Source organism: Scyliorhinus torazame, chromosome 15 (assembly GCF_047496885.1).
Source record: "Scyliorhinus torazame isolate Kashiwa2021f chromosome 15, sScyTor2.1, whole genome shotgun sequence".
Taxonomy (NCBI): domain Eukaryota; kingdom Metazoa; phylum Chordata; class Chondrichthyes; order Carcharhiniformes; family Scyliorhinidae; genus Scyliorhinus; species Scyliorhinus torazame.
Genome location: NC_092721.1, coordinates 181,249,291 through 181,273,560, shown reverse-complemented (window position 1 = coordinate 181,273,560; position 24,270 = coordinate 181,249,291). Strand labels below are relative to the sequence as shown.

General features: G+C 51.7%; 1 protein-coding gene and 1 pseudogene across 4 annotated transcripts in view; one reads left to right on the top strand and one right to left on the bottom strand.

Annotated features, from left to right (window-relative positions):
- gabrb3 (gamma-aminobutyric acid type A receptor subunit beta3) overlaps positions 1 to 24,270 on the top strand; it is an 896,267-nt gene that overhangs the window by 617,699 nt on the left and 254,298 nt on the right. The gene's annotated exons all lie outside the window — the stretch shown is intronic.
- The window catches only part of LOC140391715 (histone H4-like), a 35,405-nt pseudogene continuing 23,932 nt past the window's right edge, over positions 12,798 to 24,270 (bottom strand).

Sequence of the window (24,270 nt, the reverse complement as noted above, 5' to 3'; positions counted from 1 at the left end):
ATTGTGGCCTTGGCAATATCAGCTCCGATCCGGGCGAAGGCCTGTTGGGCCTCTGCCGTCAGGGGGAAATGAGTGGACTGTATGAGTGGGCAGGCCTTGTCCGCATAGTTTGGCACCCACTGAGCGTAATACGAGAAGAACCCCAGGCAACGTTTGAGGGCCTTGTGGCAGTGGGGGAGGGGACGCTCCATGAGGGGGCGCATGCGGTTGGGATCGGGCCCCAGAACTCCGTTCTGGACCACGTAGCCGAGGATGGCTAAGCGGTTTGTACGGAACACACACTCCTTGTTGTACGTGAGGTTGAGGAGAGTGGCGTTTCGGAGAAATTTAGCGAGGTTGGCGTCGTGGTCCTGCTGATCATGGCCGCAGATGGTCACATTGTCTAGGTACGGAAACGTGGCCCGCAAGCCGTACCAGTCGACCATTCGGTCCATCTCCCTTTGGAAGACCGAAACCCCATTGGTAACGCTGAAGGGGACCCTAAGGAAGTGATATAGCCGGCCGTCTGCCTCGAAGGCGGTGTATGGCCGGTCCGATTTACAGATGGGGAGCTGGTGGTAAGCGGATTTCAGGTCCACCGTTGAGAAGACCCGGAACTGTGCAATCTGGTTAACCATGTCAGATAAGCGTGGGAGGGGGTAGGCATCGAGCTGCGTGTACCTGTTGATGGTCTGGCTGTAGTCCACGACTATTCAGTTTTTCTCCCCAGACTTAACCACTACCACTTGAGCTCTCCAGGGGCTGTTGCTGGCCTCGATGACTCCCTCCCGAAGCAACCGCTGGACCTCAGACCTGATGAAGGCCTTACCCTGGGTGCTGTACCGTCTGCTCCTGGTGGCGACGGGTTTGCAATCTGGAGTTAGATTGGCAAAGAGGGAAGGAGGATCGACCTTTAGGGTCGCGAGGCTGCACACAGTGATGGGTGGTAAGGGTCCGCCGAATTTAAGGGTCAGGCTCTGGAGGTTGCACTGAAAATCCAGGCCAAGCACTGAAAATCCAGGCCAAGGATAAGTGCAGCGCAGAGGTTAGGGAGGACGTAGAGGCAAAAACCGTGGAACTCTATGCCTTGGACTGTGAGCGTGACCGTGCAGTACCCCCGGATCGCTACGCGATGGGATCCGGAGGCCAGGGAGATACTTTGATTGGTAGGGTGTACCTTAACGGAGCAATGCCTTACCGTATTTGGATGTACAAAGCTCTCGGTGCTCCCAGAGTCCAGTAGGCAGGAGGTTATGTGGCCGTTGACTTTCACGCTGGTGGATGCGTTGGTCAGAGTGTGTGGTCTGGACTGGTCGATTACCATGGATGCGAGTCGTGGTTGATCGTCGGGTAGTGAGGCGGCCGCTGCGTCGGGGTCCTGAAATGCCGTTGGTCTCCGTATGCTGCGGGGTGGACAAGATGGCGGCACCCGGAGGTCCTGGGGGTCACAAAATGGCGGCGCCCCTGGAACGCACGTTGCGGGGGTGGAGCACGATGGCGGCACCCATGAAATGCACGTGTTGTGCGGGCGAGTAGATGGAGCCACCCCTTGCTCGCACATGGCCTGGGGAGGAGGGGAGGATAGCGGCACCCATTGTCCGTGACCGGGGGGGTGGGGTGGGAGTGACCGCTGCCGCTGAGTGGGCCTGGTTCAGGGGAGAAGATGGTGGCGCCCATTGCTCGCACATGGCCTGGGAGGAGGGGAGGATAGTGGCGCCCATTGTCCGTGACCGGGGTGAGTGGAGGCGACTGCTGCCGCTGAGTGGGCCTGGCACACCCCTGCGTAGTGGCCCTTCTTCCCGCAGGCCTTACAAAGGGCTGCGCGGGCCAGGTAGCGTTGGCGGGGGTGTCTTTGTTGGCCGCAAAAATGGCATCGGGGCCCCCCAGAGATCACCGGCTCGCGCATAGCGCAGGCATACTGAATGGGTAGCGCCCCCGCTGGGGCGGCTGCCTGTGGGGCCCATGAAGCGTAGGAGGAGTGGGCCACGCGGTTGGGGGCGTAGGACTTTACATTGCGCAGGGCGACCGTCATGGGAAAAACTAGTGTTTTAGTCTCTGCGAGGTCCCTTCTAGGAACCGCTGCCTGATAACATCGGACTCAATCCCAGTTACAAAAGCGTCCCTCATAAGGAGATCTGAGTGCTCCTTAGCTGTAACGTCCTGGCAGTCACAGTCCCGAACTAGTGGGATCAAGGCCCTCAAGAAGTCCTCGACTGACTCACCAGGTAGTTGAGTACGCGTTGCGAGCGCATGTCTGGCGAAGAGCGTGTTCGGCTTCTGCTCATAACTCTGTTTGAGTCGCTTCACAGCGTCAGCGTAATTGGGGGCATCCTGGATCAGTGGGAAGACTTTAGAGTTGAGTCTGGAGTACAAGATTTGAACCTTTTGAGCCTCTGGAACAGGGGTCGGCGCCGCGTTGATATACGCTTCAAAACAAGCTAGCCGGTGCTGAAAGTCCTTTCTGCCGTCGCTTGCGTGTGGATCCAGCTGCAGTCGATCTGGTTTAATCTGGAGGTCCATCTTCTGAATCAGATACTAATAAATTGAGGCACGATCAATTTGGCTGGAGACGAAGTTGAATTCAAACTGAGGCTTTATTAGTATCAGAAGTGTGGCCTCCTACAGCAAATGGCGAAATGGCTGCTAGCTGAAGGCCACGCATATTTATAACCCGGCTCCTGGGCGGAGCTAGCATGCAGGGGCCCAGGTGAACCTGTAGTGCAGGTTCTACTGTACAACCCTTAATATAGGAACACAGTGGTTTACCACAACCCCATTCACCTCTGGACACTTAAGCACGGCCAATCCACCTAACCTTGCACATCCTTGGACTGTGGGAGAAAACTGGAGCACTCGAAGGAAATCCACGCAGACACGGGGAGAACATGTAAACTCCACACAGACAGTCACCTGAATCAAACCCGGGTCCCTGGCAATGTGAGACAGCAGTGCTAAATACTGTGCCACCATGCCACCCAGAAGGTTCACTTGGCACCAATTTGTGTTCAGGTGCCCTGAGATTTGGCTCTTCAGGATTTCACTGGATTACTGAATTACAGACGCCCAATATAACATCCCTTTAATGGCCCAAGCAAGCTTATTAGTGTGAACGTAGGCAATCTTCCTTCAGAATGATGAAGCCAGGCACAGGTTCAGCCTATTAGTGTGTGATTCAAGTTTGCTTTTTTGTGCACCGTGGGTTGATTGTAGTTAAGAATTAAGCGATGATTTGTTCTTCCATTTAGTGTAAATGTGACATGCGGAAACATGAAATAACAGCATGGTCATTTTGTTGACAGGAAATGGGGCTGACTTACAGACGCAGGAGGACCAGTTTGTTCCGGTTTAGGCAAAGAAACCTTGATAGCTACCCATAAACTCTGACTGACTGAGCCAGTGACTTGGAAAACCTCGGGCAATAAAGACACAAATCTGTGCTTTCAGTAGCTTTTTATTTAGGTCAAGCGCATGCCACGCAGACTCTGGAGAAACAAATCGCAGTCATCTGCACAATATGAAACAGAAGGAGGGAATAAATTTGACTTGGGGCCCAAAACAGGCACCCAGGTCTGCAGAGGGACTGAGCCCTCAGCTTTGGGCCTCAGATCAAAGCCGCTATAGAGAACCATCGGCATAAAGTGGGTGTCCCGGCCGCAGCTCGTCAATTGGGGAGGATAGGAAATTGATTGCCTCAAAATTTGCGGAGTGGGAAAGCTGAGCCCCTGTGGGTGTGGGAGAGAGCTGTGGGCTGGATAGAGATGGAGGTTATGTAGGGGTGGTGAGGGCGGCCTTCAATGAGTCAATAGTGGGACCGGACTGCTGATGGGCTCAGGGAAGGCACTTGACCGAAGCCACTTAAGACCAGCCGAAGGAGCCGCGCAGTGCCTGTCGCAGTGTAGGCCGTCGGTGCACGTTGTCCCCTAATTTGCACCTGAATGTTATCAATTGGATCCTACCCCTGCCTGGAGGAATGCGATTTTCCTCTTTCAGCAGTTTTACGCCTGTTTCAGGCTTGGCCATTCTCTGAATGTGGTATCAAATTGCTCTTGTTGTGGATGAAGTGGTCAAGGCATCCCATCCTCAGCTTTCAAATGCTAGCAGGCAGGTGTGAGATTATTTTTCCCAAAGGCTGATCCTGAATTAGTTGCAATACTGAATACAAACAAGGTAATTTATCAGAGTTTGTGCGTCTTTGGGTGCATTTCCAAGGATTACCTAGCGACACATAGATTTAAAAAACCAAGGGTCTGCACCTGGCATATTGTCCTGTCAGATGCTACTAGGCCCGATGCCAGTTTCCAGCATTGTCTGTCTTTACCTCAGATCCTCAAAGTTCTCACTCACCTTTTTTTTCACCTCAGTCTCCCCCCACCCCCATCCCCAAAAAATTCCTTAAAATGTTTTTTGTTTGAAAGCTGTTAATTTGGAAAAGAACAATTGACAATAACAAAGCAAAAAGTAAAATACTGCCACTACCTGGTGATATACCATCAATGACCACGAGACGAATGGTGAAATATTGTGGCTTTATTGTGCTAGATGTAAAGCCTCCTGTAGCTGGACCCAACAATGGGGGCAGTGCAGGAGAGTGTACACCTTTATACAGAGCCTGCTGGGTGGAGCCAGCAGGCTGGGATTTACCGTAATAACTGTAGTACAATGGCAGTGTACCATAATACATGTAATGTATGTTCAGTGGTTTACCACATTCACCCCCTGTTTAAAAAAAGAGCCCAGAGGGGGTGAGGCAAAGTTACAGGTCGAGTCTGTCGGGGGCTTTGACCTTCCGCCTCGATCGCCTCAGCCACGGCTGTGGTGTGGGCGCCGATGTGAGTACCTACGACTCCGGGAGCGTGTTGTCCTCTCCATCTTCACCCAGTAGATGAGCCGGTGGGGGGACGGGTGCCGCCGGGGCGGGGGTGGCGGTGATAGTCGTTGGTGGGGGGGGACACGGCGCAGGGGCAGGGGTGGTGGTGGCCGCCAGCGGAGGGGGGGGAAATGGTACCAGGTCGGGGGCGGTGGTGATGGTGGATGGGGAACCAGCGGGTGCCAGGTCCCGGAGGGAGACAGTGTCCTGCCGCCCGTCATGGTGTGCCATGTAGGTGTACTGTGGGTTCGCATGGAGGAGGAGGACCTTTTCGACGAGGGGGTCTGACCTATGGGCCTTCGCATGCTTCCGGAGGAGGACGGGCCCAGGAACTGTCAGCCAGATCGGGAGCAAGACCCCAGAGGTGGACCTCCTGGGGAAGGCAAACACACGTTCGTGAGGGGTCTGATTGGTAGCAGTAGGAGCTACCGAATGGAGTGGAGCGCATCGGGGAGAATCTCCTGCCAGCGGGAGACTGGGAGACTCCTAGACCGAAGGGCCAGCAGGATGGCCTTCCAGACCGTCGCGTTCTCCCTCTCCACCTGTCCGTTTCCCCGGGGGTTGTAGCTGGTAGTCCTGCTTGAGGCGATGCTTTTGCTGAGCAGGAACTGACGCAGCTCATCACTCATGAACGAGGAGCCCCGATCATTGTGGATGTAGGTGGGGAAACCGAACAAGGTGATGAGACTGTGTAGGGCCTTGATGACAGTGGCAGAAGTCATGTCAGGGCATGGGATAGCGAAAGGGAAATGAGAGTACTCATCAATGATGTTGAGGAAGTACACGTTGCTGTCAGTGGAGGGAGGGGCCCTTTGAAATCGATGCTGAGGCGCTCAAACGAGCGGGAGGCCTTTACCAGGTGTGCTCTGTCCGGCCGATAGACGTGCAGTTTGCACTCCGCCCAGACCTCGCAGTCCCTGGTCATAGTCCTGACCTCCTCGATGGAGTAAGGCAGGTTGTGGGCCTTGATAAAGTGGAAGAACCGGGTGACCCCCGGGTGACAGAGGTCATTGTGGAGGCCCCGAAGTTGGCCTACTTGTGCGCTGGCACATGTACCTCAGGACAGGGCATCTGGGGGCTCATTGAGCTTCCCAGGACGATACAAGATCTCGTAGTTATAGGTGGAGAGTTCGATCCTCCACCTCAAGATCTTGTCGTTCTTAATCTTGCCCCGCTGTGTGTTACTAAACATGAAGGCAACCGACCGTTGGTCAGTGAGGAGAGTGAATCGCCTGCCGGCCAGGTAATGCCTCCAATGTCGCACAGCTTCCACAATGGCTTGGGCTTCCTTTTCGACAGAGGAGTGCCGAATTTCAGAGGCATGGAGAGTGCGGGAGAAGAAAGCCACGGGTCTGCCCGCCTGGTTGAGGGTGGCAGTCAGAGCTACGTCCGATGCGTCGCTCTCCACCTGAAATGGGAGGGACTAGTCGACTGAGTGCACCGTGGCCTTGGCGATGTCCGCCTTGATGTGGTTGAAGGCCCGGCAGGCCTCAGCCGTCAGGGGGAAAATGGTGGACTTGATGAGTGGGCGGGCCTTGTCCACATAATTAGGGACCCACTGGGTGTAATATGAGAAGAATCCCAGGCATCGCTTCAGGGCCTTGGGACAGTGAGTGAGAGGGAGTTCCAGGAGGGGGCGCATGCGGTCGGGCCCTAGGACTCCATTTTCCACAACGTAGCCAAGGATGGCTAGGTGGGGTTGTGCGGAAAACGCATTTCTCCTTATTATAGGCAAGGTTAAGGAGTTTAGCGGTGTGGAGGAAGACTTGTGGGCTCACCCGTGCCTAGAGTAGTTGGAGCTTCTGTGGGTCTGAGATGACTTCGGTGGATGCTCCGAGATATCCTTCAAAGCAGGCTAGCCAGTGCTCGAAAGTCGCTGTGGCGTCAGCTGCGTGACGGTTCAGCTCCAGGCGATCCGGCTTGAGTGAGACATTCATCTTCAAAATTCTAGCACAGTAAATTGATATACCATCAATGACCACGAGACAAATGGTGAGCTATTGTGGCTTTATTGTGCTAAATGTAAAGCCTCCTGTAGCTGGACCCAAGAATGGGGGCAGTGCAGGAGAGCGTACACTTTTACAGAGCCTGCTGGGTGGAGCCAGCAGGCTGTGATTTACCATAATAACTGTAGTACAATGGCAGTGTACCATAATATATGTAATGTATGTTCAGTGGTTACCACACCTGGAAATCGGAAATAAAAACCCAAAGTGCTGGGAATATTGTCAGGCAGCATCTGTGGAGAGAGAAAAAGGTAACGGGCTGGATTTACGAGGTGCTGGATTTCCCCTCTCCCGCAGGCTACAAAGTCACTGAGGGGGATACCGGCTGCCTCGCAGCCTTTTTCCGGCCAATTTAGTAGTTAACAAGTACGAGGTGGGATTTCTGCCACTCAAGAAAAGAGATGTCCCACCTCAAGAGAGCTGCCTGCCAATGAGCGGTGGCCTATCCCCCAGCAGCCTGCCGAGGGAAATCTGCTGGGCTGGCCGCTTGGCGTGAGCCTCTCCCGTGGCTGATTAAATCCCGAAGGCAGCGGTGTGAGTTCCTTAAGTGGACATTGATTGTCCCCTCTTAAGGGCTTCAGTAGGCCCACTGCTGTGCAGACCACCTGGTGCCACCTCCACCTTCGCTAGAATCACAGTGAGCACTGGGTGGGAGTGGGAAGGTGATGGCAGGACGCTCCCTGAATTTGACGAAACTCACCGCACCTGCTTTAATCCAGTCCAATTTAATCCAGCCCAATGTGATCATACCTTACAGAGACTGTCCAGACATTACTGTGGTGGCTGCACAGTGCTATAGAGTCGGGAGAGAGTTGCCATGCGAGTCCTCAACATCAACTACATTTTTATTTTTAAAAATTCATTTACGGGATGTGGGCGTCGCTGGTTAGGCCAACATTTATTGCCCATCCCTAGTTGCCCTTCAGAAGGTGGTGATGAGTTGCCTTCTTGAACCGCTGCAGTCCTTGAGGTGTAGGTACGCCCACCGTGCTATTAGGGAGGGAGTTCCTGGATGTTGCCTCAATGACAGTGAAGGAGCGGCGATCTATTTCCAAGTTAGGGTGCTGAGTGACTTGGAGGGGAACCTCCAGGTGGTGGGGTTCCCAGATATCTGCTGCCCTTGTCCATCTATATGGAAGTGGTCATGGGTTTGGAAGGTGTTGTCTAAGGAGCCTTGGTAAGATACTGCAGTGCATCTTGTAGATAGTACACGTGGCTGCCACTGTTCATCAGTGGTGGAGGGATTGAATGTTTGTGGAAGGGGGAGAAATCAACCGGGTTGTTTTGTCCTGGATGGTGTTGAGCTTCTTGAGCGTTGTTGGAGCTGCATTCATCTAGGCAAGTGGAGAGTATTCCATTACACTCCTGACTTGTGCCTTGTAGATGGTGGACAGGCTTTGGGGGGTCAGGAGGTGAGTTACTCGCCACAGGATTCCTAGCCTTTGACCTGCCCTGGTAGCCACAGTATTAATATGGCTAGTCCAGTTCAGATCAATGTAATCAATGGTAATCCCCCCAGATGTTGATTGTGGGGATTCAGCGATGTCAATGCCATTGAATGCCAAGGGACAATGGTTAGATCCTCTCTTGTAGAAGATGGTCATTGCCTGACATGGGTAAGATGGGTATAGAGGGTTATGGGCCAAGTGCGGGCAACTGGGACTAGCTTAATGGTAAAAACTGGGCTGCATGGACTGGTTGGGCCGAAGGGCCTGTTTCCATGCTGTAAACTTCTATGATTCTATGACACTTGTGTCATGTGAATGTAACTTGCCGCTTGTCAGCCCAAGCCTGGATATTGTCCAGGTCTTGCTGCATTTGGACATGGACATTGTGTGCAGTCATCCACAAACATCCCCACTTCTGACCTTATGATGGAAGGGAGGTCATTAATGAAGCAGCTGAAGATGGTTGGACCTAGGACACTCTCCTGAGGAACTCCTGCAGTGATGTCCTGGAGTTGAGATGACCACCAGAACAATCTTCCTTTGTGCCAGGTGTGACTCCAACCAGTGGAAAGTTCCCCCCCTGATTCCCATAGACTCCAGTTTAACTAGGGCTCCTTGATGTCATACTCGGTCAAATGCTGCTTTGATATCAAGGGCAGTCACTCTCACCTCAACTCTGGCATTCAGTTCTTCTGTCCATGTTTAAACCAAGGCTGTAAAGAGGTCAGGAGCTGAGTGACCCTGGTGGAACCCAAACTGAGTGTCTGTGAGCAGGTTATTGCTGTGTAAGTGCCATTTGATAGCACTGTTGATGACTCCTTCCATCACTTTGCTGATGATGGAGAGTAGACTGCTGGGGCTCTAAATGGTGGGGTTGGATTTGTCCTGTTTTTTGTGTGCAGGACACACCTGGGCAATTTTCCACATTGCTGGACAGATGCGAGTGTTGTCGCCAAACTGGAACAGCTTGGCTAGGGGTGCGGCAAGTTCTAGAGCACAAATCTTCAGTACTTTTGCTGGGATATTGTCAGGGCCTTTTCAGTATCCAGTGCCTTCAGCCATTTCTTGATATCACTTGGAGTGAACTGTATTGGCTGAAAACTAACATCTGTGCTGCTGAGGACCTCCGGAGAAGAATGAGATGGATCATCCGCTCGGCACTTCTGGTTGAAGATTGTTGCGAATGCCTCAGCCTTGTCTTTTGCACATATGTGGTGGGCTCCTCCATAATTGAGAATGGGGATATTTGTGAAGCCTCCTCCTCCAGTGAGTTGTTTAATTGTCCACCACCATTCACGGTTGGATGTGGCAGGACTACAGAGCTTAGATCTGATGCGCTTGTTGTGGAATCGTTTAGCTCTGTCAATTACTTGCTGCTTATGCTGTTTGGCACTCAAGTAGTTCTGTGTTGCAGCATCACCAGGTTGATGCCTCATTTTCCGGTATGCCAGATGTTGCTCCTGGCATGCTCTCCTGCCCTCTTCATTGAACCAAGGTTGATCCCCTGGCTTGGTGGTAATGGTAAAGTGGGGAAGATGCTAGGCTATGAGGTTGAAAATTGTGGTTGAATTACAATTCTGCTGCTGCTGATGGCCCACAGCGCCTCATGGGTGCCCAGTCTTGAGTTGCTAGATCTGTTCGAATACCTCATTTAGCACGGTGCTGGTGCCACACAACATGATGGAGGGTATCCTCCATGTGACCTCATGAGGTCTCATGGATCAGATCAAACATGGGCAAGGATACCTGCTGATTGCCCCTGTACCCCCCCCCCTCCCCCACCCCGTATCACCCCCTCATCCCACACACTCCCTTCAGTTAATGAATCAGTAGCCCTCTGCTGTGTTGAACACCATTTGGAGGAAGCACTTAGGGGGTAGAATATACTCTGGGTGGGGGACTTCAATGTCTATCACCAAGATTGACTCACTAGCACCACTGCAGCCCAAGCTGTTTTGGCCATAAAGGACATAGCTGCAAGACTGGATCTTCAGCAGGTGGTGAGAGAACCAACAAGAGGGAAAAACATACTTGACCTCATCCTCACCAATCTGCCTGCTGAAGATGCATCTGTCCATGACAGTATCAGTACAAGTGACCACCGCACAGTCCTTGTGGAGACAAAATCTCATCTCCTCTCACTGGTGAGAGTGATCTCCCTTGACATCAAGGCAGCAAATGACCAAGTTTGACATCAAGGAATCATGGCAAAACTGGAGTCAATGGGAATAAGGGGGGGAACCCTCCGCTGGTTGGAATCATACCTGGCACCAAAGGAAGATGGTTGTGGTTGTTGGAGGTCAGTCATCTCAGTCCCAGGACATCACTGCAGGAGTTCCTCAGAGTAGTGTCCTTGGCCCAATCATCTTTAGCTGCTTCATCAATGACCTTTCTTCCATCATATAATGTCAGAAGTAGGGATGTAGATGATTACACAATGTTCAGGATCATTTGTGACTAAGACACTGAAGCAGTCCATGTCCAAATGCAGCAAGACCTGGTCAATATTCAGGCTTGGGCAGACAAGTGGCAAGTTATATTTGCGGCATACAATTGCCAGGTAATGACAAGTGAGAATCTGACTGTCTAATGGTCACCCCTTGACATTCAATGGAATTACCATCACTGAAGCCCCAACAACAATCTCCTGGGGGTGGGATTGACCAGAAACTGAACTGGACTAGCCACATTAATACTGTGGCTGCAATAGCAGGTCAGAGATTAGGAATCCCATGGCGCGTAACTCACCTTCTGAATCCCCAAAACCTGTCCACCGCCTGCCTACAAGGCACAATTCAAGAGTGTGATGGAATACTCTCCACTTGCCTGCATGAGTGCAGCTCCAACAAACTCAAGAAGTTTGACACTATCCAGGATAAAACAGCTCACTTTATTGACACCCTATTCACAAAGATTCAGTCCCTCCACCACTAATGCACAGTTGCAGCCATATGTTGCATCTACTTTTTGTTTTATTTCACTTTTTAAAAACGTTTCCAATTAAGGGGCAATTTAGCGTGGCCATTCCACCTACCCTGCACATCTTTGGGTTGTGGGGGAAGACTCAGGCACGCATGGGGAGAAAGTGTAGTGACCCAGGTCCTCAGTGCCGTGAGTGTGTAGCATTTACAAGAGGCACTGCAGGAACTCACCAGGGTTCTTTATGCAGCACCTTCCAAAAGTATGACCAATACCATCTCCAAGGACAAGTTCAGCAGACACATGGGAACACCCACCACTTGGAAGTTCCCCTTCAAGTCACTCACCATCCTGACTTGGAACTATATCGCCGTTCCTTCGCTGTCGCTGAATTGAAATCCTGCAACTCCTTTCCTAACAGCACTGTGGGTGTACCTGCACCACATGGACTGCAGCGGCTCAAGCAGGCAGCTCACCACCACCTTCTCAAGGCAATTAGGAATGGACCTAACCAGTGATGCCCGCCTCCCATTATTGAATTTTAAAAATCCACCATTATTAATTTAATCTTGTGCATTTTCAACAATTTTGTTTTTACTGAGGTCTTGTATGTTACTCCTCAACTCCTACAAAATCTTCACCTGACTCAGTTTAAGGAGTACTGGGACAGAAACATTCATACATATCGTTCAGTGAGAGGAGAGTTGAGTCAGCATATCCGTGGGCAAAGGCAACACCTCAAATCGACTGAACTTAAATTGCAATTGAATTACCGACACGCCACCGTCCTGAGTTAGCTCCTCTGGCGCCAACATATTCCTCGATTTCCTTTTCTGATTGGATGAAATTACCAATAAAGCAATTCAGCAGTGGAAAGTGCTTTCTGTGGAAAACTGTGATTACCTTTGGGGACTTTTTCAGCATGTGCCACGCAAATGGCCAGTGCAGTCAATAAATCATTCATTAGAGCATGTCAGCTGATCCTCAGTCCAGGTGCTGGACTAATGGTATATCTGGTAGGTGACTGCGATTCATCAGCATGTTGCTTTGGCCTCTTGTGTAGACCAGGTATCAGCAAGTTTCATCTGAGGTAAGCCAGTGTGCATTATTGAATCTTTCATCAGAACCTCTTTCATCAGAACCTATCAGGAAAATATTGACTGGAAGCACCTAGATGATTTAGCTTTCAGATTTTATTTCTGAGTGATTCAGTAACTGAGTCTGTGTAAAGAGCTCCATTTAAAATGTTCCATATATATACATATAATGTAAAATATGCATGTACGAGTTTAGCAGTTACAATATCAGTTACATGTAGGTTCAGTCACAAAGGAGCATTCAATGTTAATGGTCTTTCACATGAACAGATTATTAATACCTCAATGAAAACTACATTTGTTCTATTCTACACTACTCATCATTTTCAAGTTAAATGCACTCTTGGGGCAGAGTCCCTGTCGAGAGTTTGGCGATGGGGATATTTGATCAGGCAGGTGACCCCTTTTGCCTTACCCCAATTAAGCCCTTCAACTGCCTCTGAGTTTTGTTAGAATAGGTTGATTTTCTCAGCCACTGAATTTATAGAGTGTGGCCCTGGTGTTTCAGAGCACACACCACATCCATAATGGTGACCATTTTGCGCTTGGCGTGTTCGGTGCAGATGACCAGCGAATAGCCGGAGAATTCCAGCCCACATCCATGATCGCATTCTCCAGCAAAACCTTCAGCACCCCAAGGGTGTCCTCGTAGATCAATTGGGAATCCACGTGACCCCACCACGGCGAACCAGGCGGCGGATGCATAGTTTGGCGATACCCTGAATGTTATCACAATGTACTTTGTGGTGCCGCTTTGCTCTGCCGTTTCCCTGTCCTTTGCTTCCTTGTCTTCTGCCAACTGCTGCCTTTTGTCACCACTGTCAACTGAGTCCTTTAAATGGAAAATTAATGTCTAGTTAAGGGCCTCATCCCTTTGCCGTTGGGTGTTTACCCATCGTTGGACAGGGGACTTGCCATACCGGAGCCCAGAAAACAAAATCTGGCAGGGTTGCTTGTGGGTTTCCTGTGTGGGTGAGCGGATCCTCCCGTACCAGCCTCCCCGAACAGGCGCCGGAATGTGGCGATGAGGGGCTTTTCACAGTAACTTCATTTGAAGCCTACTTGTGACAATAAGCGATTTTCATTTTCATTTCATTAAAGGCACCTGTGACTGTTTGAGAGACCCGGTATCAGCAAGGGGGATGGTGGCTAGGATCGAGCCCCATATCCTTGCTGCTGATCCCCCTACCTGTTACCCCCCCAGCACATGATACCCCTCCCACCATTTCATATCCTAGTCTGAGTCCATTGTCAATCACAGGCCGAGGGCGGGTGCAGTGGCGGCGGCACTGCTCCGCAGAGAAGAGCTATCAACCTCTTATCGGTCGGGAGCTCTGGGTGGGTGAGACTTCCAACCTGGGATCCTTGATTCCAGGGAAGACCTGCTGCTGCCCAGTTAAGTGCCTGATTGGCACTGAATACAGCAGGCCTTCCCAAAAAGGGGTGATGCGGGCTCTCGCCTGCTCTCCAACTGGGACCGCGGCCACCTCCATGAAATACCACCCCTCTTATGAAATCTGTGCTCATCAAAATGGCAAAAATTAACACCATAGGTTTGAGGATTGTAGGTGCCCAGGTTAATTTCAGGCATTCCCATAGTCAGACAAAGAACTTAAGCACCTTCTGAGAAATTATCCCCTTCATCAATGGTGACATTATGGACAGTTCTATGACATGGATGACTGTTTTAAGCTGCTGGCATTATTTTCACATAGATCCCTCACAGTTAGCACTGAATGCTTTCAGGTGGATTTGAATTTATGTCCTTTTCAATCCTGAGCTGAGCTTCCATCGCAAAAACTACCAAGTTCTACCTACCACCAGGACTTCACTTCCATGCAGAGTTCCCTGCCCCCTTAATGGCTGAGCTTGTCTTCTGCAAGGGCCACGGGGAAGTTAATTATTCCAACCCCGTAGGCTGTCTGAGGGTTATAACAGACTCTGCTCCACAACAGGATTTTGGTTGACCTTAACTCCATCTTCCTACACTATCCCTATGTCACTTAGTTCGCCTGTTCCAAATATCGTTTGATTGTTTTCTTGAACATATTTAGTGACTGAGGGCGCGATTCTCTGGCCTCGTTGAGCTCTTGCTCAAGTATAACGAGGCCGGAGAACAGCGGGAGAGGGCAAAAACGGTTTGCGATCCAACCGGCCCGCTCCTGTAGGCGAAATCGGGATCTCGCTGTAATATGGCGAGAAATCAATTATCACCACTTAAGCCCCATTTCCATACAATCAACGAGAATGACCCCATATCCAATGGCTTCCCGTCAATCAGCAGTCCGCCCAGCAAGTGGTCACGCTGGCGCCGATTAGTACTCCTTTTGAAAAATATGAACCTGGTGGAAGAGCTTCTATGGGGAGCCGAGGAGGTGAGTAGCCATCTTTGCTCACAGGCAAAGAGCCCGGGAGCTCAAGACCTGCTGCCCCAGTGCTCGGCGAGGGGGTGAGAGACCCTCCGCAGGGTTGTGCCACCATGGGGTGGTGGGGGGGAAGGTGCTGGGGGGGCACCCGGGGGGGGCAACCGCTCACGGCATCACCATGCCAGCTCTGGATTGTGTATATTCATTCATTGGGCAGTTCTTGTCCCTGCCCGTCTGCCTCACCGATCACCCAAAACCCCCCCTGAACGTTGAGGCCTCTGGCTGCGCGGCTTAAGGCTATTGCTAATAGGGAATTGGCTTCACACAAACCAAGTGGATTCCCGTGGGTAGGTGGGCTATGTAGCATGTGGGACTCATTGCCTCGCATTCCAATCACACCTTGATGCCTGGACACTGAGCTTGAACACTGCGGGAGGCAGCACTTCATACATCCGAACACCCAGGGGATGGGAAACAGCTCCGGGGACATGTCCACGGCTGGAGGGTGGGTGAATACCATGGGGACGGGAGTTTGCCTGGAGAAATGGGCCAAGGGTTCTGAGGTCGGCCGCATTGCAGAAGAAAGTGATAGAGGCATCATAATGGTTGTGCAGAAACGAGTTTAATGTGATACATAATACCCCACTCCAGTTGGTGCCGCCCCCCCACAGACGCCCCAACCACCCTCCCCACCCCCTAACCAACCCCCCCTCTCTCCCCCCCCCCCCCCCCCGCCCCCCCCCCCCCCCACCCCCCACCCCCCCCTCGGTGCCCTCAGTAATCCTCAATGTGCCTGTCCCTCCTAGCTCTGCCACTACATCTAGGTGTTTCCCCCGGATGCACATCTGAGGTGGTCGTCACGTGGCCCTCGATGGTCTTGGGGGACGTCCTCTGGGGGCTCTGCCACAGGAGGGGCCCGGCTCACTTGTCGGCAGTACATGCACAGCCGTGTCGCACTGTCCCGTATGCTGACCTTGAGACACAGCCTCATCAGAGGGGTGGAACTCGAGGAAGGTGGTGCCCACCATCGCCACTCCATGGGACGGGTCCAGGTTGGCACTCAGCTTCCCCTCCTCCCGCTCAGTGCCGTAGGGCCTTGGGGTTCACCTTGGGATGGAGGGGCAGCTGGTTCGACCCACAGCCCTGGCGGTTCCCCATAGTCTGTACAATAGTCAGCCTTGGCGATGCTCCTCAGTGACTGGGACATGCTCTGCAGTGCCTCAGTCATGTCCACCTGTGACTGGGACAAGCTCCGCAGCACCTCATCAAGATCGGCCTGGTACTGTGTCAGATCCCCCAGTGAGTCGGACATTCTGACGAGAATAGTGTAGATGGGCTTTAGAGTGGTTTCACAGGTCGGCGCAACATTGAGGGCCGAAGGGTCTGTACTGCGCTGTAATGTTCTATGTTCTATGTTCTATGTAGACCCTCAGCCATGGAGTCCAGAAAGGGGGCTCCCCGGGATATGCTGGCTACGTTGGCTGGAGGACTTGTGGGAGAATGGACATGTGGTCAGTGGGATGGATGCTCCCTTGTTGGGGGGGGGGGTTTGGTGTCTACTCACAGGGTAGGTCGTTGACCTTTTTCCTGCACCAAATGCCTGTCCTCCTGGTCACACTCCCTGAGCTGACGGCTGCCGCCCCCTCATCCCAGGCAGCACTGACCATTTTGTGGCTCACCCTCCACAACCCTCGGACGAACGGAACATCCTCCCTGGCCTCCACCGCGTCCAGGAGCCACGCCAGGACAGCGTCCCCGAATCTTGGGGCTGATCTCCTGGGCGCCATTATTGCGAGCTGGCTGGGGTTGGCCGAGCAAGTGCTGCTTGATCTAGTTAGCGGGAGGTTGGTGTATGCGGTCCCAGCGAATCAGCTGGTGAGCCATCATTGTGGTGAGAAGCCTGTGAGTTCTCGCTAAGTGGACCAATTGACGTTGAATTGAGTTGCCAGCCTAGATTGGCCGCGCGCCAGGAAGCTCGCGGCAATTCCTGCTCGCTACCACACTTCAAAATTTGTCCGGAGAATCGCGCCCTGAGTTTGACAGCTCTCTGGGATAGAGCATTTCAAGGACTTACAACCCATTGGGTGAAAACATTTATCTTTATCGTCCACGTCCTAAATGGCCGTCTGTGACCCTTCATTCGAGTGGAAACATTTTCACAGCATATACCCTGTTAAGCTACTTAAGAATTTTACCTGCTTCAATTAGATCATTTCTTATTTGTCTAAATTCCAGGAAATGTAGGCCTAGTCTCCTCAATTTCTACTCAGAGAACAATCTTCTCAACCCAGAGATCAGACTGGTGAATCTTGCACTTTTTGTAAGGCAAGAATTCTCTTTTCAGTAAGGAGACGGATTGTCCTCCCTGATGTGGGAATTCACCAGGGCTTGATATAATAGCAGTCAGACTTCATTATCCTTAACCTTCAGGACAAAGAGATTGGGGTATAGCATACTATTTCCCTTCTCGCTGTGCCCACATGCTAACTTTCTGTGTTTCATGTACAAAGACATCCAGATCCCATTGAATACCAACATTTCCCAGTCCCTTATCATCGTTTTAAAATTATTCTGCTTTTCTACTTTTCCTACATAAGTGCATAACTTAACACTTCCTCTGCTGCTGAGGCTGCCACCCACCCATTCCTCACCTCCACATTCAATTATTTCAATGGGCTGGTGGCTGGCCTCCTGTCCTTCTCATTCCAAAAACCATCCTCCAAAACTCCGATGCCGTATCCTATCCTGCACCATAGTGCCCCTACAATGCAGAAGGAAGCCATTAGGTCCATTGAGTCTGCACCGATCCTCTGAAAGAGCACGCTACTGAGGCCCAATACCCTGCCCTATCCCTGTAACCCCAGCTACCCTGCACACCTTTGGACACTCAGGGCAATTTTAGCATGACCAGTCCACCTAACCTGCACATCTTTGCACTGGGCACCCACAGGAAGCACATGCAGACACAGGGAGAACATGCAGACCCCACACAGTCACCCAAGATTAGCATTGAACCCGGGTTTCTGGCACTGTGAGGCGGCACTGCTAACCACTGTGCCACTCTGCCGCCCCAACTCCCACTTGTCTACCCTCTCTGCCCTTTCAATGGCCTATGACTCCTCAAGGGATGTGGGGAGTGGGCAGGAAAGTGGAGTTGAAGCTCAAGATCAGCCATGATCGTATTGAATTGTGGAGTAGGATCGATGGGCTTCTAGCCTATTCCTGCTCCTGTCTCTTGAGTTCTCAATGTCACAAAGTTGACAACAAGAATTTGACATGTAAGGTTCGGGGCGTGTGCCTGACTTGAGAAGGCATCAGGCACACAACCAGGCTTCATCATGCAATATTTCGGCCAGCGTGCCCACCGACAATTAAGGAGCCAATTTAAATCAATTAAACACCAAGTGATCGAGATTTTACATTGTCGGTCTACTTTATAGTTGGAGGGCGGGTCGAATGGCCAGGCGGCCTTTACGTTTAAGCTGCAACCTCGATTCAGGATGGGATGACAGGTAGGGACCCAATTGGAGTACTGTGAGCTGTTTTGGGCACTCTATCTAAGGTAGGATGTGCTGGCCTTGGAAAAGGTGCAGAGGAGGTTCACAAGAATGATCCCTGGAAGAGCTTGTCATAGGAGCAGCGGTTCAGGACCCTGGGTATGTACTCGTTTAGAACGATGAGGGGGGGATCTCATTGAAACTTACAGGATACTGCGAGACCTGGATAGAGTGGACGTGGAGAGGATGTTTCCACGAGTAGGAAAAACTAGAGGGCACAATCTCAGATCGAAGGGACGATTCTTTAAAACTGAAATGAAGAGGAATTTCTTCAGCCAGAGGGTGGTGAATCTGTGGAACTCTTTGCCACAGAAGGCTGTGGAGGCCAAATCACTGAGTGTGATTTATGACAGAGATAGATAGGTTCTTGATTAACAAGGGGATTGGGGTTATGGGGAGAAGGCAGGAGAATAGGGATGATAAATATACCAGTCATGATTGAATGGCGGAGCAGACTCGATGGGCCGAATGGCCTAATTCTGCTGTTATGGTCTTACTAAATTAACAAATGTGTCCAGGGACTGAAGTCTGTCTGTGATTGTGTTGCCCAAACAATTGTGGCACAGTTTTAACATCTATGTTATTTATCACAGTATCAGCAGCTCTCTGAGACAGCGCCTCAGTGGCTCTCCCCCCTGAGGGAGCACATTGGAAACGTCACCCCACACTCTCCCTTTTCCCGGCACCCACCCTTTTCCCGCCCTCCCCACAGGCTCTCAGCCTTTACAAGACAGTTTGGTGGCCAGACAGCATGAAATCGAGTTTCGGGGCTGACAGATTTTGCACCCACTGTGCGCGTGTCCAACGGATGAGAAATTCGGGCACTCTCCTCTCCAAATCTCTGCAACCTTCCGTAGCACTCAAACCCACCCTTGTGTGGCCTTTGTGCATCCCTTTTCCCTTCTATTGGTGACCATGCTTTCGACCACCTGGAATATTTTCTCTGGAATTCCCTCCCTAAACACCTGTGAAGTACCCTGGGAATGTTTTTCCAAGTTAAAGTCACATTATAAATGTACCATGCGGTGATTGAAAATGGCTAGTGCCTCCTCCAATGCTCCATGCATCGCCCTTCATGTGCTTAATGAATGGTTCAAATATGGGGTGGGATCCTCTGCTCGCCGGCAGCACACTCACCGACAGCGTTGGGGCGGCCCCAATGGAAAACCCCATTGGCTAGCTGCCGGGACGGAGGATCCCACTGCCAGCAGGGGCGCGCCGCGCCAGAAATCCAGCCTGGCGGGACGGAGATTCCGACCCATGTTCTTAATTGGAGAATTCATTCTTTTTCAAATATTTCTTTATTCTCCTTTTTCGCATTTTCTCCCAGATTTACACCCACCAACAATAAACAATAATCAGTAACAAATATGTCAATCCCCGTATCAATAACAACGATCCCATCCTCCCACCAAACCCCAAACATTCGCCCACATGTTCACACAAACAAATGACAAAAAGGAATCAGGAATCACCCATAGCCACCATTAACACACACGCCCCCCTCCCCCAACCCTCCCACCTTCCCCCGCCCCCCCCCCCCCCCCAACTAATGTTCGATGTTACCCAGTTCTTGAAAGTGCATAATGAATAACGCCCATGAATTGTAGAACCCCTCCATCCTTCCCCTCAGTTCAAACGTAACCTCCTCAAGAGTCAAGAATTCCAGCAAGTCCCCCCGCCATGCCAGGGCACAACCCATGAGGATCTGCCTTCGGGCGATCAACGAGGTGAAGGCTACAACATCTGCCTCCGCACCTGTTTCCAACCCTGGCTGGTCCGACACCCCGAATATGGCCTCCCGGGGGGCCGGATCCAGTTTCACGTGCACCACTTTAGAAATTATCCTAAAAACCTCCTTCCAGTAATCCTCTAGCTTTGGACAGGACCAAAACATATGAACGTGGTTCGTGGGCCCCCCCCCCCCCCGCAACGTTCACACACATCTTCTACTCCTTCAAAGAATCAGCTCATCCTCGCCCTTGTGAGGTGTGCTCTGTATACCACCTTCAGCTGTATCAGCCCCAACCTCGTGCACGAGGTGGAGGCATTCACTCTCCAAAGCACCTCACACCAGAACCCCTCCTCCAAATCCTCTCCCCAACTCTTCCTCCCACTTTGCTTTGATCCCTTCCAGTGGTGCCTTCTCCTCCTCCAAAATAGCTCCGTAGACCGCTGACACTACCCCCTTCTCCAGTCCCCCTGTCGTCAGCAGCACCTCCAGCAATGTGGAGGCCGGTCCTCGGCAAGTTCTGTATCTCCTTTCTGGCAAAATCTCGAACCTGCATGTATCTAAACATTTCCTCGTGCTCCAGCCCATACTTCGCTTCCAGCTCCTTCAATCCTGCAAACCGGCCCTTAAAAAACAAATCCTTCAGTGTCTTAATCCCCTTCTCCTCCCATTTCCCAAAATTTCCATCCCACCTCCCTGGCTCAAATCTGTGGTTCCCCCGAATTGGCATTTCCCTTGACCCTGCCCCCAACCCGAAGTGTTGGCCAAACCGCCTCCAAATTCTCAATGAAGCTATGATTACCGGACTCCCTGAGTACTTCCCCGGGGCTATCGGGAGCGGCGCTGTTGCTAGTGCTTTCAATCCCGGCCCCCTGCACAAACTCACCTCCATTCTGACTCACTGGGAATCCGCCCCTCTGACCCAGCTCCGCACCTTCTCCACATTCGCCGCCCAGTAGTAATACATCAGGGGCAGGATTCTCCGACTCCCCGCCGGGTCGGAGAATCGTCGGGGGGCGGTGTGAAACCCGCCCCTGCCGGCTGCCGACTTCTCCGGCGCCGGAGGTTTGGCGGGGGCGGGAATCGCGGTGCGCCGGTCGGCGGGCACCCCCCGGCGATTCTCCGGCCCGCGATGAGCCGAAGTCCCGCCCGTTCTATGCCGGTCCCGCCGGCATAAATTGGAGTTGGTCCCTTACCGGCGGGATCTGGCGGCGTGGGTGGGCACCGGAGTCCTCGGGGGGGCGCGGAGCGATCTGGCCCCGGTGGGGTGCCCCCATGATGGCCTGGTCCGCGATAGGGGCCCAGCGATCCGCATGCGGGCCTGTGCCGTGGGGGCACTCTATTCCTACGCGCCAGCCGTGTAAGCCTCCGCAATGGCCGGCACGAAGGTGAACCCCCCCCCTGCGCATGCGCGGGGATGACGTCAGCAGCCGCTGACGCTCCCGCGCATGCGTGGACCCGCGCTGGCTGGCGGGGTCCCTTCGGCCCCGGCTGGCGCAGCGCCAAAGGACTTCCCCGCCGGCCAGCGGGGCGCAAACCACTCTGGCGCTGGCCTAGCCCCTGAAGGTGCGGAGGATTCCGCACCTTTGGGGCGGCCCGACGCCGGAGTGGTTCCCGCCACTCCACTGCGCCGTTTCTTCCCGCCCTGCCGATTCCCGGAGAATCCCACACCACGTTCGGAAGAGCCAAACCCCTTGCCTGCCTTCCCCTCTGTAGTAGCACCTTTCTAACTCTGGCCACCTTCCCTCCCCATATGAACGACGTAATCCTTCCCTCAATCTCTCTGAAAAAAGCCTTTGGCAGGAAAATCGGCAGGCATTGAAATATAAACAGACATCGTGGCAACACGTTCATTTTAATCGCCTGTACCCAACCCGGCAGTGACAGAGGGAGACTGTCCACCTTGCCAGCTCAGCTTTCACTCTCCCCACCAAACTAGAAATGTTGTACTTGCGGAGACCCCCCACCCCCACTCCCGGGCAACCTGCACCCCCAGGTACCTAAAGTGAGTCCCTGCCCTATGGAATGGCAGCCCCCCCCCCCACCCCTGCCCCCACACCCGGCCCAGATACCACAAAATACTCACTCTTGTTTAGATTCAGCTTGTACCCCGAGAAAGACCCAAACACTCGAAGCAGCTCCAATATTCCCCCTATCGACACACTCAGTTCCGACACGTACAACAGCAAGTCATCGGCATATAAGGACACCCTATGCTCTATCCCCCCCCCGCACTATTCCTTTCCATACCCCCAAACTTCTTAATTGGAGAATTCATTCTGAGCAATGTTTTCTCTTCAGTTCGCTTTGACATAATAACAGTGCATACACATGGCCTCAAGACCCATTCTCGGGGCTGGGACACAACAATAGTTGGAGGGAGTTCTGCACCATTGGAAATGCAGTCTTTTGGATGGTTGTGACCCTATTTGAATGACTTATGGACAGTTCTCTGTGATGTGGTAATTTTCTTCGGCAAGGTGCCACAAACAGTAATGAGGTAGTTACCAGATAATCTTTTTTCGGGACCTTGATTGAGGGTTAAAGATTGGCCAGGACTCTCCTGCATTTCTTTGAACAGTGCCCTTGGTTCTCTTCCATCCACTCGAGGGTGCAGATAGGGCTTCAGTTTAATGTGGACTCTATCCATCCATCAGGTGGCAGCTCTGATCATAATGCACTGGATTTATATGCTGGAGTATGGCTTCAACCCACAACTTTCTGACTTAAAGGCGAAGGTTATCACCTCAGCCACACCTGGCGGCACACAAAAAACAAAGTGCAGGGTTGCCATTGTTCCTGATTCATTTGCCATTTGGTCAACATCATGAAGCTTATATAAACGTGTAAAAATTCACGATAGCGGAATTTCGTAGAGTATTGGCAAGCGCCATCTTACATCGATATCAGCAAAACAAAATTGTTCTTAAGAGCCACAAAAAAATGAGAAATAATGCTAGCCCATTGATATTAAATGGGGGGAGGTGGGGGGAATTTTCCAGCCATTTTCACCAGTGGGACCTTCCCATCCCGCTGTCGACAAATCCCCGGCTCGGGTTTCCCAGTGGTGGGAGGGGAGAGGGGTTGGATTCAATGGGAAATCCAATTTACAGCGGCGGGACCAGAAGATCCCTTCTCCAGCCAATGGTAAGCCGCATCTCGCCTCCGAGGGACATGCGGCGGGGGTGCGTGGACACCCCCCCCACCCCCATAAGGAACTGTAACCCAGCAAGTCATTATGGGGAATCACTTTTTTACTTGACAACTGTGGTGATATGCATCACTGTATATACACAAGGGGTTAATGTAAATACACTACGACTAAGTAAACACTAGAGGGAGCACCAGAGATGTCATGACACACAGACATATAGTCAATGGGCCATTAGAACAGGACACAACCAATGGGTAATCTGGACACCCAGAGGTGGCATTACCACAAAGGGGGCACGTCACAATCTATATCAAAGGACAGGGCACACATGATCTTTCTCTTTCCACAAACAGACATCTAGAGAGTACATCAGGGTTGATCAGAAGCACCACACCCAGCACGTGGCTTAGAGCAGACTGGTTTAGTTAGACTGAGTTACTACAGTTCGATTAGCAGGAGAGTCAAACTCATTTAAGAACTGTGCTAATAGTTCAATAAACATATTGAACTCATTACAAAGTCTGGACCTTCCTTTGTCAAAGCATACATCAAGGAAGCAGCTTATCCTACAAGAAGAAGCATAACACAACAACAACCTTGTCATAAACCCAGGTTTCTGATTTTTTTTTTTACAAGGAAATGCCTTCCAATAAACTTATATCATAAACTTCTACTAAAGTTAATCAGACTGCTCATATTGTTGCTTAGTCCATTGCTTACTGTGGAATCGAGCCCTACAGAACCACAGAATCTTTGCAGTGCAGCAGGACGCCATTTGGCCCATCGGGTCTACACTGGCTCTCTGAAAGAACATTCTACCTAGTCCCACTCCCCTGCCTTATCCCTGACACATTCTTTCAATTTCAGATAGAAATCCCTTCTGAATATCTGCATTGAACCAGCCCCCGATCATCCTCTCAGGAGGTTTGTTCCAGACTTAACCGCCCTACGGGTGAAACCATTTTTTCTCCCCTCATTTCGATGCCTTTTGCCCATTATTTTGAATCTGGGCCCTCTCGTTCGCAGTGCTCTCTTGAGATTGAGCACCTACAGGCCAGGAGAGTTTTGGATTTGTGAAAGATTGACAGAATAATTCGATCTCAGCTGTGAGAATGGCTGGAGTGCCCCAATTCCCCTAAGCGGCT